Genomic DNA, 13221 nt, shown 5'->3' on the forward strand with positions numbered 1-13221 from the left:
GGTACTCTTGCTGTGTCTCCAATCTGTGGGTGTGTCAGGTAGCTAATGGATAAAGACCTCATATAACGCCACTTCAAATAATCCAAAGTATTCCTTTAAGCTCAGATAATAAAAAGTGAACCTATAATCAGCTTGTGAACAGTGTTTTGTTCTTTGTGTCCTTTTGTCAGCTCACGCACCTGTGTTTATCCAATGAAGCTCTTGCTGTGGTCTGATTACATTGTTTAACAAGAATGTGACTGTGATTCTTGTAACTAAAGAAAAACTAGTTCCATACTGTGCATGATGTTGCAGCTGATGACTGATTTATCAGTTTGATTCAGATGACACAATCTTGTACTTGTTGGACCCTGCAGGTGGTGCCTAATAATGTTTTGTCATTTTATAAGTCTCCAGGTGGCTCTCCCAGGGCCCAGCCTGATTTTCAATACTTAAAGATGGTGGTAGGATTTGGGGAAACATCCTGCAGTACCATCTGTCCCCATCAGGATCACTCAGGGTTTAGTTTTAAATGAGGCTTACATCATTTTCCACACAAAAAGTTCAGGTAAAATAAAAACACATGAAAATATCTGTAGAGAAGTTCACATCTTGGATACACAGAGAAAAGAGGACAAACATATTTGACCACAAAGCAGTTATCAGCTACTACTATATTATCAGGTGACACAAAATTTGAGCAAATAAATGTTTTCAAAGTAATGCAGTTTCCTGTGTCAGCTGCACATGTTCAGAAGAAGTTGCATCAGGGGAATGCTGAAGGAAGATGAGTCAGAGATCACCTGTCACAAGAACACCAAACACACACAGAAAGAAGAGGGAAAAAAGAACTTATTCAGCAGAGGTTTAGCAGAGCAGCAGGTGCACGAGTTCCGCTGATGTTCACTTTCCACCATCTCTGTATTTTCCCTCTGTGCTCCCCTGGGTCAGCTGAGGTAGTGTGCTGCTGCTGCTGCAGGTTTTACTGCAGACAGGTGGAGCTGTGAAGGAGCTGAGGACTGCTGGAACAGTCCTGTAAAATACATGTAAAAACAACTGGGCTGTTTTGAGCTGAGACACTGCAATTTTAATAAAAGAACAAACACGCTAGAACTCTATTTTACGGTGCTGTAAATTTTTGGTACCGCTTTATGAAGGGTCTATGAAAAGAAACAACAGCTTATAATCGCATTTAAAATTACTTTAGCACCGGATGATACATTATTTACAAATTAATCACTAACCAGTTACAATTATTAATTAGTTAGTAAGGCTTTCTCAGAATAAATCCACCAAATCTGCAGCTGTAAATGTCAATAATTTGTTGACAAATGGATTTTGGCCCAGATGCTCTGTGGTGGATCTATGTCATGATTTAAAGATCTACAAAGACAAAGCAAGAGTCCTGCTGGACAATAAAAAACAGTCTGGCAACTAAAAATTTGTTCTCCTTAATTATTTACAATTAAGCATTTGTGAAGTAATTTGTCATCAATTAGTAAAAATGTTTTTAATTTTTTTTTTCTTTTTTATTTACAAATATATCAAAGAAGTACAACTTGAACACGGGACAGTTAAATCAACTTCCTATTATATTGAGCCAATTCATGTTTCTTGGTATAAATGGAATATTTTAAGCTTTGAGAATTACATGTTGTGTCATGAGGGACCAGACTTGATAGTATTATACTAAAAACAAAAAAACAGAATTGGAAAGCAAACCAAATTACAAACTGAATGTTCTGGGTTTAGAGTTTTACAGTTTCCATGCCAGGAACCAGAAAAATATGTACTATTTACATAATTCACTTAACAAGCTGTTGTTGATTTCTATAATGTCTACCTTAATATGGTCTGACTAATATAGGTTTAATGTTACACCACCAATTAACTGAAATAATGTAAAGTCTTTCCACTGTCACTGTCTGCATTTTTTTCTATAATCATCACTAATTGCACAGTCCCTTCAGGAGCCTTTCTAAGACATTAAAGTTGCATAATGTACACTTCCTTTGTCTTAATGTATTTTATTCTATTTATTTATTTTACCTGTATTTAACCAGCCAAGTCATTAAGATCACATTCTTATTTACAATGGCAGACTCATAAAATAGAGCACTCCCCGAAAAGCTTTAAACAATCAGTACATGGTTTCTGCTGGAAAGAGATGCAGCTCTTCTTTCATTACAGTTCTTGCTGTCAAACTGTAAAAAACTACCATGTTTTAAGATGTAGGCCCACGGCAGTAATCACTGATAACTGAGGTTATGTAAGTATCATAATGTACACTCACATCTCGAGTGTTTTCATGACATCCTCACAGACAGCTCATAAAGATACTGTGAAGATGAACAGCCCAGGGGAGGAGGTCCTTCAGTAAAGAACAATCATAGAACCACAAAGAGTTTGTGTTGCTCACCAGCATTAATCAGCATCCAGCGACACAGGGACCTTCTACTGGCTGAACACCACATGTTCCTCCTGGGCTGTCTACTCCATTTAACAGGCCTCATGTGGTATGATGGTCTTATTAACATCCTAATGGTGGGGGAATGAGCTGAGTGCCCCCCTCCATCACCACCTTGTCTTGTCTTGTCTGATCAAGATGGATGCCCAGTTCAGTCTCCTGCTTGCCAGCACTGCCACACAGGAGGAAAGATCCTCAAAATAGGGGGCAACAGTGTGTGTGTGTGCTCATATCTGTGCAGGTGTGTGGGTGCGATATCATGCCCACAGACATGTCCATTTAAAGGTATGGTTCGCCTAAAAATGAAAATTCAGTCATTATCTACTCACCCTCACACCAACTGAATGTCAGGTTTACTGCTGGAGTTGTTGTTGGTCCTGGAGTGTTGCAGAATCTCCCAAATAATGTAAGTGAATGGTGACCAGGTTTCAAACATAAAAAAACAACCAAATAAAAACATAAAATGCCTCCATACTGCTCAGCTGGTGTAATCCAAGTCTCCTAAAGCTTTAATCTTCACTGTAGATCTTTAGCTTGGAGCCACGTTCACATGCACAGTCTGGACTGGGTGTGTGTGGTGTGACAGTGTGCAAACGGCATGTTGAGACTTTAGGAGACTTGGATTACACCTGATGAGCAGTATGTAGAGATTTTTTTTATTTATTTATTTATTTTTTATTTTTTCCAGTTGTTTTTTATGTTTGAAAACTGGTCACCATTCACTTCCATTTTTTGAGAGATTCTGCAACACTGTTTTAGTGTGAAACTCCAGCAGGGTTTGGCAGACTAACAAAATAAACCTGACCCTCAATCAGGATGATCATGAGTAGATAATGACTGAATTTTCATTTTTGGATGAACTACCCCTTTTTTCCCCTATTTTCCCTAACCCTATTTTTAACTATCCCTTTAGTTTAGTCTAGCATTGGTTGAGGATTGTTTTTTGTGTGTACGTGTTTTTTTAATCACCTTTGCGGTGTAGCAAGGGTGATTGCTACAATCAATCAATCAGTCAATCCATCAGTCCACCATTTTGGTCCAGGTTGAAATATCATGATGGATGGATTACCATCTTGTTTGCTACATAGTGTATATTCAAAGAGAGGATGAATGACTTTGGTGATGTTTGGCAGCACTGACATGTACAAAATTTGGCACAAACATGAACACTACACCAACAGTGTATCCTCATCAGGCCTACGACCCATTTAAGTTTCAATTTTTCCAACACAGTGGTTAATGTTTCAGCTGTACTTTGTGTTTAATGAAGCCTCCAGCATTTTAACATGGTGGACACAGTCAGAACTACAGGTCACATGATGCCCTCTGGCCTAAAAGACATAAACAGTAATAGCAAAACAAACAGCTCTAAGAGGGTGAACAGTTTTTTGCATGACAAACACTCTGATGTGACTCTTTGAATTGTGAAAATTTGAGCATCACTTTACCTGCTTTCATGTCAGCTATGTTAGCCATAAGCTCCCAACTAGAGATACAAAGGAACAGTACAGAAACCACGTGAACGTGATAAATGATGAATAGGAAACACCACTTAGTAAAACTAGGTTAGATTAAGTCTCTGGCTTAAAACCTGATTTGTTTAAGTGTGATATTTGAAAGTACAAGTGATTAGCCACGCCCTTGCTAATCTGCCTTTATAGTGATCTTATCATTTCCTTTGTCTCATGATGTGTCAGAGAATATTCCTACTAAAGACTTTAAAATTCCTTATTTCTTCCTGAGCTGAATTAAATACGTCTACAGTCTTTTTTTTTTTTTTTTTTAACTTACTCTTACTCTTTACTTTTTGTTGTTTTACCCTATGAAAATATACTGTATGTTGTGTTACCAATACTATATACAACCACCAGAAAGCATTATGGATTAAAAGTCTAACCAAACTGTGAATCATTTTTCATTACATTCAGAGTTCATTCAGTGACAACAATTCCCAGAACTGCAAACAATATATATTTGCAGCACATTTTTCAACTGTTAACTCACTGTTTTCAAAACTATTAAAAACACATTCAACAGACAAAAAGAATGATGACAAATTTTAATGCATTTCTGCTGTAACCGTGTTGAAATATACAGCTGTGGTCAGAAGTTTACATTCACTTGTAAAGAGCATGTATATCATGGCAGTTTTGAGCAGGGCCGTGCAGAGACCTTTGGAGGGGCAGGTGCTCAAAGTTAAAAGGGGGCCACAAATTTGCTCCATAGTGCTGATTCATAATCTGCCCTTTATTATTTGTAGTGCTAATAATAAAGTAAAAAAAGAATTAAATGATATAGAAATCATGTATTTAAATGTATTTGTGCTTTTATTCAGTTTGACTATCCACTTTGCGCAAGACAGCAAGGTTATAAAAGTTATATATTTTATATTTATGCATATTATATTGAATTTCTGTGTATATATACACAAATGTTAGAAACAAGTACTGATATGTTTAAATGAGAGGTTGAGAAAATCACAATTCAAATTCTTCTAATTATTATTGGTATTGTTGTTGTATTTATACTGTAATAGTCCAAAATTATGTGACTATGCATGTACATTGCATAGTTTTATAACAGCCTATTGCCTCTAGAAACATAGGAAAAACACTGCAACTCACTTGACGTTAAAATGATACAGATCTCTAATGCACTTTGCCCGTGACAAAAGAAACATATAGAAACAAAAAGAAGCCTGACATACTTTTTCCCCTCAGCACATTGTGTGTGGTTAACTAGCAGCTATAACTTATGAGAGGTGTGTGCAGAGTCAGACACACACATACACACACACACACACACACACACACACACACACACACACAGGATGCTCACGGATCGTATCACGGTTTTGAGTCACGGATCAGATCATTTTTCGGATCAGCAAAAAAGAAAAAAGTGGTGAGATTAGGGTTAAATTATTTTAAAAATGCACTTATGTCTGATCTTTGTCTGTCTGTAATTATCACCATAGTTATGTAATGTAATAATAATGATAATAGTAATGATAATGGTAATAATATTAAAAACTTCAGACTTATACAGTGCTGTACTATATATATACTATACATATATTAGATCATTATACACTGTACAGTATAATACACAACTACGCTCTGTAGTCTGGCTCAATGTCCCGCCTACAGCAGCACATCTGATTGGTTAGAAGTGATGATCAATCAGCAGACACACTGTGTCACAGACGGGGTGAGACAGAGCTGCACCGGTGAGCAGAGAGGAGCTGTGTAGAAGTTAAGACAGCTGATATCACCAAAGTTTCAATGAACATCACAGTTTTATGATCTGTTTCTTTGGTGATAGCATAGTTACATCAGTGAAAAAAGTTATGGTCTGGATTTCACTCAAGGTGATGTGACGGCTTTTAAATCAGAGATGAGCTGCATACAGCAGCATCTGTCCTGTCTGTTCACTGTAACTCTTCATTGAGATTTCTGGTATTATAACTTATACAAAAGTAACAGTGACAGTAAAACTATGATGCTCACATGTGGTCCGCGGATCACACGCGTGCCGAACTGTAGAGGGCGATCCGTTGCTTAGCAGCGCTTAGCTACAGGGCACATCTGGACAGTGAGGGCACATCTACGTGGATCATGTGACCAACCGAGGGTAGATCTGAATTATTATTATTTTGTTTTATTTATTATTTTGGGCCACACAGACAGACTTTTACACACACACACTTACAAAAAACAAACAAACAAACAAACAAACAAACAAACAAAAAAACACTTTGACAAAAGGGCACCTTGGGCATCAAGGGTCAAAGGGGCAGGTGCTCCAGCACCCTTCGCCCCCCCCCCCCCTTGGAACGTGCCTGGTTTTGAGTCAACACTGACTGCTATAACTCTTAATTTTCTATGATGGAATGACTGAAACATGTCTTTGTCACAAAAAAACAATCACACATTTTGGTTCATTTATTTTTGGTCTTTTGGAAATATGACAAAATCTGCTGAGTCAAAAATACAACAATGCTAATATTTGGTTAATGTATATAAATCTTACAATGACAGAATATTTACAATAAAAAAGACATTTTAATCATTCCGGTCTCATTACTTTACAGAAAAAATGCAATGACTTCCAAATGTTTTTGTTTGGAAACATGGATGAAGGATGGCAGGTTTGGTGGGGAAAAAAGAGTGGCAGAAAGGCAGAAAGTGTAGAGGACAGAGGAGAAAAACACCAAGAACAACTTCAGTCTTGTAATTACTGTGTGGTAGCTGTCCTGGAATTTTGTTTTTTGCTTCAACTTTTTATTTTTTATAAGTAAACTACTATATGCAAGATATTGAGGCAAACTGAAGAGGTGTTATAATGACTGTATTCTACAGTGAAATATTGATCAAAATCATTCAGACTTCAGTCATTTATTTAGTGCTCTCTGTTGTTAGTGTTTGTAGGTCAGTGTGTTATGACAATGTGTGCTTTCTAAGTGAGAATTGTTGTCAGTGTTTTGGTCAGATCATCTATTCTGAGACATGTATGTGGTGTTTTGGTAGTTTTAGTGAGTTATTGTGAGATTAACTGTTTGGCAAAGATGCATGTTGGTAATAGAGAGTATGAAGAGTTATATATATACATATATATTTAACTTTTTACAAAGAATGTTTGTGGTCCCAATATTTTTATACAAACAAAGACTTTTATCTCTCCAGTGTATTTTTTGTATCTTTGTTCACCTAATACTACAAATGATATCATAAAATCTCACAAATGGCTAATTAGTTTTCTGTTTGCACCATCTGCTCATAAAAAGCTGTCATACAGCCACACACACCTCCTAACACTTTGATGCTAACAGCATAATATGTTCTTTTGGACTGTTTACTCTGAAAGCACCCTGTGGCCAGTTCTTATATTTACATAACCACAAAATCCGAAGATCAAAAACACATTTTGGATCTCATCAGCCTAGTTTTTTTTCTTCTTATTATTACTACTTTATATTAAAGATATGTTGTTTTGCGGTGCAGTGAGCAGCCAGTGGGAGTACTGATGAGATTCCTGATGATGCTGCAAAGGTCAGACTGAGGCCACAGATGAAGTTGCTGATGAGGTTTTGTGCTGCTGTGGTAATGATGTCATGATGCCAGTGATGAGTCTGATGATGAGAGTGGTGCTGAGGCTGATAATGAGGCTGCTGCTGATGATGATAATGATGGTGTGGCAGATGAGCAGCAAGCAGAAAGCAAGAGCATCGGAGTGATGGTGCTCTGGAGTCAACCTCACAAAAACAGTGTGCACCTCTGAAACCACACACACACACACACACACACACACACACACACACACAGATATGATGATGTAAAAGCTGATTGATCTTAACTCTAGGATCTATACCTGGAGTTCAACCCAATTAACCTTTAAACAAAGGGTGGAGTGTTAGTGTGTGTGTGTGTGTGTGTGTGTGTGTGTGTGTGTGTGTGTGTGTGTGTGTTTGTGAGAGTGAGTACAGCTGAAGGAAAGCTACAGAGAGATAGATGTGTGCCCTGGCTGGGACTGGACAGCAGAAAGACATTGAGGATAACAAAGCAGGCAAAGGTTAATCACACTGACAGCACTCGTAACTCCTCTCCTCTGTTACAGTCAGCCAGCCTGCAGAGACGTCCAGCTCGGACTCAAACTGGAACAAGGAGCCTCTGATAGATTGCCTCCATCACTTACTGCTGCTGTTTCTGGATGAATGTAAGTCATTTATTTCAACATTTGAAATAAAGCTGAAAGAAATGCAAAGTTATTGTATAAAAGTGAGTCATGCTGAGTTAACTTGGTGCACTAGATTATTTGTTACACAGAACCAATGGCAGGCACTTAAAAAACTCTTGGCAGGTGATTGGATGAACCATCTGTCTATCACATCAGACTAACTTTAACCAATCAGATCAAACTCTGGCCGAAGCTGGTCGGGAGAAGAACGAAAACATCTTTTCCATCGATAAAAACTTTCAGTGTGGTTCTTTGCTCTTCTTTCAAAGAAGAAATACGCTCCAGTTCTGATGCTGTCACAGTATCTAAGCTAACCTCTTCAAGAGACGAGTTGCTTCTATGGATGCTTCTTGCTGTTGTCACACCAAAAACCACGCCCACAGCTGTAAGTAGTCCCTCCAAAGACGCTGGCACAAACAGATAATTTTGAGTCTTGCAAAATGGATTCTCTTGTGATCCTGCAAATCCAGCTGCCTTGCAAGCTAAGTGCTGGGTGTCTTAAAGACACAGTCATATCAGTACTGACAGCAGTTGAAGATATGGAATAACTGCATCTTCACTACAGCTTCAGTATTACCTGTGAATTTCTTCTATCCCTGCAGCAACACAGGTTTATATAATTTTTCTCTGTATATTTTTGTACATGATGTTTAACACCAGAAATGCCAGAGTTCCATAACTTAAAGAATGGCTGTAAGTGATCATGGGGATATTAAGGTTAACAAGGGGGATGCATTTTGCATTTAGGTTATTTTGCTAACAAGGGGCAGGCATCCTCCTTCAGTCCCCCTTCAACCACCTACTACCAACATGCATCTTTGCAAACATGGCTTAATATGATTTAACTGTGCATTTAAGTCTTTTACACGACATTTTCACTGAGAATAAATGAACTGTTCTGAAAGCATCCGTGTGCAGATTAGATTCATTAGAATCAGTGATGCAGCACTACCTCATCCAGACAGTGGAGAGTCCATTTGAGAAGCAGTGCATGGTGAACAGCAGTGAGATTTAAAGCTTCTGTTATTACAAAGGCTTTTTATTGAATCCATAAACTCTGCTCCGTGACCAGTTTACAGGAATGAGAGTTGTCAGTGAAGAGGAGGGGGTGGACAGGGGGGGTTGAAGGTCAGGGCTGCAGTAAAGTGTGTTGTACTTTACTACAACACTTAACACCCATCTGTAGCAGACTGTCATCTCCTCCAATCAGGAAGATACAGGCTGCTGTTTCAATCTGAGAGCTGGACACATCTCATCAAGAGTGGGAGAACGATGCCCTGCTGAGGAGAGGATAACACTCTGAGGAATCTTCCACAAACCTCAGTGCAGTGGGGGACCCCTCCCCCCATGCCCTTCAAATTTAGAAAATATTACAAAATATGATAAAATGCCCTTTAGAGTGCCCTTGCAGTGGACAAACATGATTAAGTGCCCTCTAGTGTCCTTCCAGGTGATGAAATGCACTCTAGAGTACCTTTCCAGTTCAAGAAACATGAGAAAGTGTCCTCCAGAGTGCCCTTTCAGTTGAGAAAACTTGATGTGTCCTCTAGAGTCCACTTCCAGTTAAGAAAACATAATAAAGAGCTCTGTAGAGTGTGAAAAAGTGGTTTCTTTTGTGAAATCTAAACTAGGAATCAGAACTCTTTCAGCATTAATGCATCACAACTGTTGTTGCACTGGAATGACACCGCATACAGCTGGTGCCCTTTTTATGTGTTTTTGCCCCTGCCCCCCAGACAGTCTGACTCTGTCACAGTGTCAATATACAGTATATTTACTGTGGTGGACTAGATCCCATATTTTCCCATTAAATCCCTTCATCAGTAGTCTATGTGTGATGGCTAGTTTAGGGTTTTCAAAGTTAAAAGTTTTAGTCAAATCAGCTTTCAGTAGTTCCTGTTTGCATTGTGCCCATAGATGAACAGGCAGCTGAACAAGGTGCATCTTTTTTCTCTGATTTCTAAGCAGATTTACAGAGATTTATTTGTGATGGGCAGAGAGAGGATGATGTACTCTGGAAGTGTACAGTCACACTCCATCTAAATATGTGTGTGTCGTGTGTGTGTGTATTTAGATTTGAGAAAACAGGTATGAATCTGAGACGTTTATAGCACCTCGGTTGCCTCCATGAGCTGCAGCCGCTGATGGTGTTTGTGAGTGGGTCAAATTACAGTAACTGACGTCCGCCGGCATGCACATGTCCCCTCATGTCTCAGATCCCACTTCAATTCTCACATTTTAATAGGACCCAGCCCAGTGAGAGAAAAACTACAGCCAAGCCTTGGTCACAACGTCACAAACTTAGGAGTGATTTTAGACTGTCATTTAAGTTTTAATTCTCATTTTTAATTTTGATTGAATTGTTTATAAAGCTTTCAATGACCATGCTGCTCTCCATATCAGAGATCTTCTTTCATTTTATGTTCTAGCCATCTTTTTAATCCAGCCTTGAATTCAGAGTAATGCTATATCTTTCTTTTTAAGTTTCAGTCATTGGTTATGTTTTCATGCCCAGAAGTATTTTGTTTAACTGATTAGATTTGGTGGTCAAAGGTCAAAAGTCAAGGTCACAGTGACCTTACTAAAGACATCATGTGAGCCATATTGCTAAAAATGTTGACATGTTTTTTCATCTTTTTCAATGCATTTTCTCTGTGACAGTCAACTCTGGATCTGATAAAAGTTTACTGGGAAACTGTAGAATTCTGTAGTACACAGACCAATAAGCACATCTCTAAGTATTTAGTAAATTTATTTGTGTAGCAAGGTGTTACATGTACTGTAAACAGAAACTTTTCTTTTGGTCTTTCATATAAAGTCGTATATAGAAAATTTGCCACAAAATGATGTCCATGTGATACCTATTCATTACTGTCACCTGGCAGGTCATTTTCCAATTGAACAGACATTACAAACATTACATGTCATAGATATTTATGGAATATATAACATGTAGAAGTTGTGAACAGGCACTTTCACTGAGAATCAGCTCATCAATTTTATAAGCCATATGCAAGGTTTTTATTGTGCAAATTGTAAACAATTACACTTGCACATATGTGCACTTTGCTTTGAATTAATGAGAAATAGCATTCTGTTATGAACAACAAACTAATTGTTCTGAGAACTGAAATTTCTGTTTTGAAAAATGTTAATTCTCATTTGAAAATTGAGCCAAAGCAAATGAGAAAAACTGTAAATTCCTTCACAGTCTTCACGACAGACATTATATGAGTGTGGACAGACATGATGTAAGCTGTAACTTGACTGGTTGGTGGAGACAAACAAATGTGAGGCAGTAATTGAGGCAGCCTGAAGGTGTGCTGTGGTATCTGGTACCAAGCTGTTAGCAGCAGATCCTTTAAGTCCTGTAAGTTGTGAGGTGGGGCCTCCATGGATCGGACTTGTTTGTCCAGCACATCCCACAGATGCTCGATTGGATTGAGATCTGGGGAGTTTGGAGGCCAAGTCAACAGCTCAAACTTGTTGTGGATAGAATTGTTGAGTCATTTTTGCTTTGTGGCACGGTGCATTATCCTGCTGAAAGAGGCCACAGCCATCAGGGAATACTGTTTCCATGAAAGGGTGTACATGGTCTGCAGCAGTGCTTAGGTTTCCCAGCAGAAAACTGCCCAAAGCATCACACTGCCTCCGCCGGCTTGCCTTCTTCCCATAGTGCATCCTGGACGCACCCAGCCATCCACGTGATGTGAAAGAAAACATGATTCATCAGACCAGGCCACCTTCTTCCATTGCTCCATGGTCCAATTCTGATGCTCACGTACCCATTGTAATAAAGTGCGATGGACTGTGTATTCTGACACCTTTCTATCAGAACCTGCATTAACTTCTTCAACAGTTTGAGCAACAGTAGCTCGTCTGTTGGATCGGACCACACGGGCCAGCCTACACTCCTCATGTGTATCAGTGAGCCTTGGCCACCCATGACCGTTGACCGGTTCACTACTGTTCCTTCCTTGGACCACTTTTGATAGATACTGACCACTGCAGACCAGGAACACCCCACAAGAGCTACAGTTTTGGAGATGCTCTGACCCAGTGGTCTAACCATCACAATTTGGCCCTTGTCAAACTCAAATCTTTACGCTTGTCCATTTTTCCTGCTTCTAACACATTAACTTTGAGGACAAAATGTTCACTTGCTGCCTAATATATCCCACCCACTAACAGGTGCCATGATGAAGAGATAATCAGTGTTATTCACTTCACCTGTCAGTGCGCATAATGTTATGTCTGATCGGTGTATAATCTTGCTTACTGCAATATATCACAGTATAATGAATTTTAACTTGTATCTGGTGAGACATATCATATTGCCAGGTTCTTGCCAAAACAAAGCCCTTCTTCAAAATAAGCATTTGTGACCAAAACGAAGACAACACTTCTCACTTAGAAAGCATATTTTCACTTATAACGCACTGACTGACTGAAGTTTGAATGATTTATGACAAAAATCAGTATTTTATCATAGAATAAGAAAACTTGCTTACTTCAACCACCTTTGTATTTTCTATATCTTTGCAAACAGTAATTTACTTTTGAAAAATATTGAACTCAACAAACAACAAATCCTTAAAATTCCATGGCTGCAATAAAATAAAATAAAATAAAATTAATTAATAAAAAATACATCACATTATACTACTGTACAGTACTGTGCACAGTCTGTTTGGTAAAAAGACTACTACAAATTACTACAAATATGACAGCTGGGTTTTTCACTTAAGTTGCAATCAGCTGTGTTTGGAATGATTATTTCATTTCATTCTAAATATTCTGATATTTTTTGTATATTTCATTCAGATTTTGATTTTTTTTGGACTGAAATTGTAATTGTGATATGTGATATGATTTAGAAGGAATTATCATTTTTAAATCACACGATGATGACATTTTTGGGGCTAAACAAACATGTTTTCTTACATCTAGAGAACACAGTTCTGAGGCCACGGCATCTCTGCAGCACCACAGCACTGTGCTGTTTTGTCTCACTTTTTTTCTTCATCAAAAAATTACAG

The sequence above is a fragment of the Lutjanus erythropterus genome, chromosome 10 (assembly GCF_056507025.1).
Source record: "Lutjanus erythropterus isolate fLutEry1 chromosome 10, fLutEry1.hap2, whole genome shotgun sequence".
Taxonomy (NCBI): domain Eukaryota; kingdom Metazoa; phylum Chordata; class Actinopteri; order Lutjaniformes; family Lutjanidae; genus Lutjanus; species Lutjanus erythropterus.